Source organism: Poecile atricapillus, chromosome Z, assembly GCF_030490865.1.
Source record: "Poecile atricapillus isolate bPoeAtr1 chromosome Z, bPoeAtr1.hap1, whole genome shotgun sequence".
Lineage (NCBI taxonomy): Eukaryota > Metazoa > Chordata > Aves > Passeriformes > Paridae > Poecile > Poecile atricapillus.
In genome coordinates this window covers 146,048,633-146,057,142 of record NC_081289.1, presented here as the reverse complement: position 1 = coordinate 146,057,142, position 8,510 = coordinate 146,048,633, and positions in this window count along the sequence as shown.

The following is an 8,510-nucleotide window of genomic DNA, read 5'->3' as shown; positions in this document are numbered from 1 at the left end:
GCTTTGCAATAGGAAGAAAATCAGGTCAGTGCAGGAATTCTTAGGAAAATGTGATGCAGAAACCCTGCATCGAGGACACCATCTGCTGCTCTTCCTCAGGTCACAACTCACCAGCTGCACTTTCCATTGTAAAACAAATAGTTTTCACTGTAATTAAAACACTGCATAATTACAGAGCTGCTCTTGTGACGATCTGGCCACCAACAAAGGGATATATCATTAAGTCTCTCTGAAAGAGCAACACTTAAGGTTTAATATTGCATTTTGAAGGCATTAAACCTACCAGCCCTGTCACAGGGGGTTGTTAGGGGGGTCTCAAGGTGCTCAAGCCCTCGCTGGGGTGGCACTGCCAGCCCACAATGCAGCAAGGACCAGCCGTGGGTTTTCACCCTGGAGCACACCATCCCTCAGAGAAAACACTGAATTTTGACACCATTTCAGTTTACCTGCCCCAGTTCTCTGTGCCTGTGTTCAGGTGAGCACGTAGTAGCTTTGCTTTGCTTTGTTAGCTTTTGTAAATTCAAAAGGGCAAACCTTGGAGCAAATAATGGAGATGGTTAGTGAACTCAACTGCTTCAGAGAGCTAAGGGAACAAAGTACGGGAGACTTTTTGTGTCAAAAGTTCAAATCTTATTATTTCAAATATGAATAGCCTTTTAAGGGGGTGATGGGAGACATATTGAAAGAGTCACTCTGAGTCAGACTTTGGAGTTAATAAATAATAAGATATATTGCAACATGGATTTTGTAAATAGAAAGAACTAACATAAATTCTTTCTCTGATTACTGACTATTTTTTTAAGAAACAAAAATGTGCCAGCTCTCATATATTTGCAAGTTAGTCTGTTATGGAATAAACTGTGAAGTGGAAAATAACTTAATCAGCTAAAGAGGGTGTGGGCTGATTCAAGTGTTGGGCAGGGGAGAAGAGACAAGGGGGTTTGCTGAAAGGCGAATAAATGAGCCAGAGCTTGTCAAATGGAAACCCAGCATGTGTGAAAGATGTGGACTGAATTTAAAAAAACAAAACACAGAATAATCAATATGAAGGAAAAGGTCTTTTCATTCCTTTAGATGCAAATATGCTCCAAGCATATGGAGCAGCTCCAAGCACATGAGACCAGTGCCAGCCTGCCCACCTTATCCTTCTCATCCTGGATTTCCTATCTGGCAGCTGTCCATTGGGTTGGGTTGGGTTGTTTTGCTTTTTTAGGTGTTTTTTATATCAGCCTCATTGACTGTGATAGCGAGAGGAAAAACTGCTACTCAGGCATTGCATTAATATCCTCATTAAATAATAAAATCCGTGTTTGTGAAATTTTTGTATTTTTGTGTGGTTCACTTGGTGTCCCTTTGATCTGGCAGCAGTTACATGTCCAGGATACATATTTAGCACAGGACAAAACTCCTCAAAAAGACAGAAAAGTGTAAAAATACATGTGTTACACTAGGTCAAACCAGGCAGAGGTCACAGTGGAGTGAAGAGGATGCTCCATCACAGGAGGAGTGAGGACATTGTCAAGTTGAGCTGTGGAATTCAGCAATGAGCAGAGCAACTGTGCCTCATTTAGACAAAACCCAGCTCAGCTGAGCAGCCTGGAGACAATTTCTGAGGTATTTTGCTATTAAAGACAGGATTCCTGCATGGTTGTGAGGGGATGACCATGAGGAGCCATCCTGCACAGCCAGGATAGGTGGCCCAGTGGCCCAGCACCACACAGATGGGCACACAAGTGCTGTGAGAGGGCTCTGGCATCCCAAAGTGACTCACACAGCCAGAATTGGGGGGTTTTGAGCAGCTTCCATCCCACAGGAGCATCAGGAAGCCATAATCAGACACTCAGATGGCGATGGAGGCAATTGCCCCTGGGTGCCTTAGGGCTCCATGATTAGCACAGGTGGAGATGTGGAACACTTAAGGATGTGTCCTTGAAGATAAAGGCAGGGACAATATGCTCAGAGCAGGGAAAGAAATGAGTAGGTGGTGAGCAGGAACATTACCCCCTCAAACATGAGCAGGGCAAATTATAAAATGTGTCTGGGAATGTCTCTGCATGACATTTTCCCGTGCTGTTCTTTGCAAGACAGAGCTGACTACACTGATATTTTGAGTTAGATTTTAAGCCCTCACACTCCCCTCAGCCCATTCTAGTCTGTAATTTCACACTGAAGAAAATCAGAATAATCTGAAATATTTTCTGCAGGTTTGTGTTTCTATATATTTTGATTTCTGGACAGTGCTTTGTGAAGATATTAACAAACTCTAGTTAGAATTTGAAGACTAATGTTGTCTCACTCATTGTTGATCCAATCATCTTTGATGTGCCTGTCTTGGTCTGTTTTCCCTTCAAGCCCTTCTGAAAAAATACCCAGGAAACACTTAAGACATATCCCTGTGTAATAAATAAAGCAGCAACATTAATAGTTAATAGTTAAGCACTTAATAACTGTCTATAGAGATATGGCAATAAAGTAAATTAATACTTCAGGATCCTGATTTGTGTCTCACTTACATTGGTGTTGCAGCACTAAAACTATTGGTTTCTGCTGGGTCATTTACAGACAGGTAGTGGAGGTTAGCCTGACCTTGCACTGCTCCAATAAATACATTACAGCAACAACAGATCTGGAGTCAGAAGGAGTTTGCAACAGTAGCATGGTGTAAATAATACATGGATATTAGAAAAACAATCACATCCTAATATCAGAGCCCATATCACGAGCACAAACTGCTCTGCAACACAAGCTGGCTCTGTGGGGATGAAGGCCCCTCCTAAATTACAGCCTTACTGATCAGCTGGATGTGCACCTTCTCTGGAGTTGTGCAAATCAGCTCCAAGCTTAGGGTCAGCCCAATTTTAATTTTTTTCTTTTTTTTTTTTTTTAAGCAGATCTCTTCAAGAACATGAGTTCATCTTTTCAGAGAGAACAATGCCCAACTTTGGCCCTGGAAAGGTGTGGGATGACATCTCTGTTTAGCTCTGGTGCCTCCAGGCTGGTGAAGAGGAGGGAGAACAAAGGCAGGATGGTGATCAGGAAAACTGCTGTCAGACTGACGCCTTTTGTAGCGAGCAAAACAAATGCCTGGCCTAAACTGGTAAATCTGGGGTGTATTTCTACTAAACAGAGCCTTGGCAAGGGGCTCACGTGTTGGCTCCACACTGGACATGCCTGAGAGTTAGGAGAGACTCATTTCACACTAAGAATTGTTGCTTTGAATTTGCAGGAGGCACAGACTCAACTTTTGTCTGTCTCTGCTTTCCCACACGTAAATGGAGAATGTGAACAAGACACAGATGTGTTCATTAGTGCTCCTCAGGCTGTTAGAAATCAATGGACAAAGGGACAGGTTCTCACCCCTGCATTTGCTGGGGTCTTTTCACATTGGGGTTGTGCCTCAGATGTTCAGCAAGCAAGATCATGACAGCAGCTTTAGAAAAAGTCAGGCTGAGCTCTCTACTTGGCAGAAAGTTCATTTTTCACTCAAAAGTGATGAAACGTGGCACTGTGAGATGAGCCAGATTTGGTTTTCTTGTGCAAAGAGTATGATTAGACCTAAAAAGAGACAGTCGAGGCTAACAACTCAACCAGACCCATCCAAGTCTTGTGACTTATGGATGGATTACAATGAGCTGTCCTTCATAGCAAGATCCTTTAAATAGCCATTATAATCCAATAAAATTATGTAACAGAAAACAATAGTTTTTAATAAAAATAATCTTGCTTAGGATAAGGAGGTAGGACCAAACTATTTTTTTAATGTCATATTTGATAGCTCACTGAGTGCATCTTGTTTGCTTTTTCCTGCTGGTTGTGCATACAGAATTAAAAATCAAAAGGCTAATAGACGAAAAAGTTGTTAACATAAAGGTTAATTAATCCCCAGAAATCAAATCTTTTGCTCTTGCAGCTACAAAGTTTTCTAATCATAAAAATACATTTTTCAAGCAACAGCTTAGCAATACTTAGCAAAACTTTGCACTAGGGGTGGCCAAAAATACTCAGCAGAGGAGACGGAAATGATCTGTACCATAAAGACACACAGCTGGTGCATTAAAGACCCTGCTGAGGACAGTCAGCATCTGGTGAGCTGGTTGAAAACTCACTCAAAACATTTAATGATAAGAGCTTATAAAAATGCAAATACATGCCACTTTTTTCGGAGAATCACTGAGTTGCATTTGTACGTGTCTTATCAGCCTCTTCTCTGTGACAAAGTTTAGCATCCGCCGAGTAAAATGTCTGCAAATCTATTTGGGTTTAATATTTGGAGTAAATAGTGCCTATTGACAGGATTTCTTACAGAACACGTCGTGTGTCTGTCAGTGTCTGTCAGTCTCACCCTTCTGCCTTCCCACTCTGGTGCTGAATTTCAACCAAGGCAGAGAGCAAGACTTAAACTGCCAGAGGGCAGCCCCAGCTGGGATATTGGGAAGGAATTGCTGGCTGGGAGGGTGGGCAGGCCCTGGCACAGGGTGCCCAGAGCAGCTGGGGCTGGCCCTGGATCCCTGCAGTGTCCAAGGCCAGGCTGGACAGGGCTTGGAGCAGCCTGGGACACTGGAAGGTGTCCCTGTCACGGCAGGGGTTGAACTGGATGATCTTTAATGTCCCTTCCCACCCAGCCTATCCTATGATTCCATGATATTTACCACCACACATCAGCACTGGCTCACGTACTGCTGCCACAGCCAATTCTGAAGCAATGGGAGGGCCTCATGGCCTCTCTGCTCCTGGAAGAATGGAAAATCCAGGGATACCCCTTCGTTTCAATCACCTGCCTTGCTGTGTACAGCTCATTGTAAAAGGCTGCAAGGCAAGAAAGACCAAAGAGCCATGAAACTGTGAGTGCTAAGAAGAAAAAGAAATATATTTTAAAATGCATCTTCTGCTGAAGGTCAGACAAACCTGGTTCTGGAACTGGTCTGAGAGTGATGCAGAGTGATGTGCAGAGCCTCTGTCCAATTATCCTGTCTCCCTTGTGCTTCTGGGAAGAAAAGGAATCAGAAAGATTCCCTCAGGCCATAAATAGTAGCCTTGAGATTGCTGTGAACCAAAGTTTTTCGAGAGTAATGTGCTCTGGCAGAACTACATCCATATTACCTTGTAGAGAATGCAAACAAATTCCCAGAAAAAGGCAGGAGGAGCAGTGAAACTTATCCCACTGGAATAGGAGAAAGGAATTGGTGAACATAGCAAGCTGTACTGTGATATTTAAATGTTTAGATTGGGTACTATGAAAAAATGTTTCATGTCAAGAGTTGTAAAGCATTGAAGCAGAGCATCCAGGGAAGTGGTGGAGTCACCATGCCTGGAAATGTTCTAAAAATGTGTGTGTGACCCTTGAGGATGTGGCTCTTGGTGAACATGCTGGTGGTGCTGGGTTGATGGCAGGAATTAGTGCTATTAAAGGTCTTTTCCAACAGTAATGATTCTCTGATTCTATATTCCCTTCAAGGGGTCGTGGTTAGCAACACAAATCTCAGCAGGAGAGAGGGGCACTTACATGTCCAATAATCTGGACTCATAAGTTCTGCAAGAAGCAACTGATTGTCCATCAAGGACAAAGAGAAATATCTGAGGGTGGTTAATTCTCATTCTCATCACCATCCAAAGAGCCTATTCAATCAGTTTTCACATAAGGAGAAATTGAAATTCATCACTGTTACAAATCCTTCCCCCGTGTTGCCACATGAAGGAAAATTTGTGAGAGATTTATTAAAGACGTGATTGGGGAGACAGATCTTAAACAAAAAAAAAACCAAAACCCATTCTGAGTACATAGTACTTCATGAAACACCTATATGGGAAGTCAAAAATTTCATTAATCTCTTCAGAGGGAAGGGACACATATTCCATATTTACCATCCTGCACCACATGCTTATGGAAACCTCCAAAGAGCAGGGCATTAGGGACTCAGTTTTTTCATTTTATCGCCTGCTGGTGCCTGTGTTGAGCAGTAAAGATGGCAAATTACTTGCAAAATTATCAGGCTCCCTCAGTGCCTCAGCACTGCTCAAGGGAAATAACGTGCTTAGAAATACAGATGTCACCAAGATTAACTTCCAGTGCCTGAAAGGCATTCGTCTGCCTGACCTGAGTGCAGACCATGGCTTTGCCAAGTGCCACTCAGCAAACAAAAATGCTCACGTGAAACTCCAGGCGCCAGCTCAGGCACCTCAATGGCATTTCTCTCCCCTCATCTGGGGTGTTGGGAAGGTAGAATTAGAAAGAAATTATAAATATGACTCTGTAGCCAGAAAGGCTAAGGAAGAAATACAAATGATAGCATGGTTTGAATAATTCAAAGAAACCAGGCTGGTATGCCAGAACACATTCTTTCCTGCAATAAAACCAAGCTGAGACCTCTCTTCCCAGCCTCATAAGGAAAGGTCTGAAGGACCCTGAGATAACTAAAAATATGCAAAAATAGCGATTTCTATAGGTTGCACACAAATGTTACTGTATTAGTATACTTAGAAAGATTGGTTGGTAAAGGAATAGAATATTCATATGTATAGGTTATATAAGTAATTGTAAAAGAGAGTTCGCTCTCTTGGTAACTCTTAACTCTTTGTTCTCTTAGCTCTTGGTCTTTCTTAGCTCTCTCTTTTTCCCGGCTCTCTCACTCCTGTTCTGTTCTGTTACTCTATTTCTTAGCAATCTTAAGTCTTGAACTCATGTATTCGTATCTTACCCTATTTTGTATTGCTCTCTCTGAGCCCGCTTTGAGCTCTATCTGCTGGCTCATAGCAGGCTTCCTCTCTCTCTCTCTATCCCACGCCCTGAAATAAACTTCTAACCCCTAACTCGCTTATAGAGGTCTTTGTTGTGTCTCACACCATCCCCAGAAAGGGTCTCCTACATGGGGGAAGGGTGAACTTCCCCCTCCAAAACCTGACTCTCAGCCCAGCAAGGCAGGAAGACTGCTAAAACTGACACTGTTTGTAGGGCTGACAAAATCTGTTCCTTGCAAAAATAAACAAAAGATGCCCCACGAAGGGAAAAACAGTGGATTTTTGCCCTTACTATTTCTAAAGATGCAATAAAACCCAGAGAAAGCTGGTTTGTGTGGATGAATTTTGTCACACTCTCTCAGGCCCAGCAGCACACCTTGTATCTGTATCTTGCATTTGGAAGGCCCTTGGTTCATCAGCATGGCTGGGGTCTCAAAAGGCAGAACCGAATCCCAGGAATTCAGTGGAATTCCAAGATCCTCTTGTCCTTCCCCTGTGGGACCAGCTACCCCAACAGCAAGGACCTCTGTACAACCCAGAGGTTCTGTTATTGTCTCTGAGGTCTACACAAGTCTGTATTCATCTGCAACAAAATTCTCATGCTCTCAGCTCTGGGTTAAAACCTGAAGCTGCTAAATCAAAAGTTTTAAGGTTCAGAAAAAAGTGTGTGGGTTCTGAAATCCTCCTCATAGGCCGCTTTGGCATTGACATCTTTGCAACCAACTCCACCTAAAAAGGTGCCTGTGGCAGCACTTAAACACACCTAATGCAGGGTTTTACCTCTCTGTGATGGACAATAGCTGCTTTATGGATTACAGTGTTTATTCTTCTAGCCAGATCCATTGGGATGACTAAAAAATGACTGAAGATGTAGAGCGAGGAAACAACTAAGTGATAAAATTATAAAATTATCTGACTGCTAGCGCTTCACCACCCAGGAGAAGGTTTGGGTTAGCGGTGCTAGGGAAAATAAAATAAAATAAAAAAAAAATTTAAAAAAACATAAAAGGAAAGCAGAAGATAAATAGAAATTCATAAAACTTTAATTCCAAAAGATGCTCCCTGCCATGCCTGTGTTGTAAGAATGGAGGTCAGTACCTGCCCTGGCTCCATCTGGCAGGGTCCACAACCCAAAAACTTCTTGCTGGGCACTCCTGGGAGCTCATAAAAGCAGAAGGAACCACTTCATCACAAACACACAGGGCTGAAATCTGACACTCAGTACCACACAGCACTGCCGAGGCCAAAAATACAAGCTGTCAATACCAGCCTGAGGGAATACCAGCAGAAGGGCCATTTATTATTTCCCCTGTTTCTTCTACTCTTTCCCTGAGTGCCCACTTCTGGGCACTGTCAGACTGTGGTGAAACATCTCTGTAATTCACTACAGCTTTTTATGGAGACTCTCGGAGCCAAGGCTGCAAATGCCACTGAGGAAAATGACGGATGCTGCAGGCTTTAGGAAATTAACCATTCTTTGATTGCTTGCTTAGCTGAGCAATTTGCAGTGTGATAGACAGAAATTATATCATCCAGTGTCAATTTGTCTATTCATTTTTCCCTCTCCACATGCTTCCTCTCCTTGATTGAATAATCACTAACAATAATCACAAGCATCTGGGGGAAGGAAGTACATCCATCAGTTTTAATGTCAGCAAGAATGAGGGCTGGTTCCTTCAGCATTCACCACAGCTCTGCATCCTCAAAGTCATTTACATTTTCCCTATACCGGCACTAATACCCAGATTGTATTATTTCTGTTACGTACTCCCATT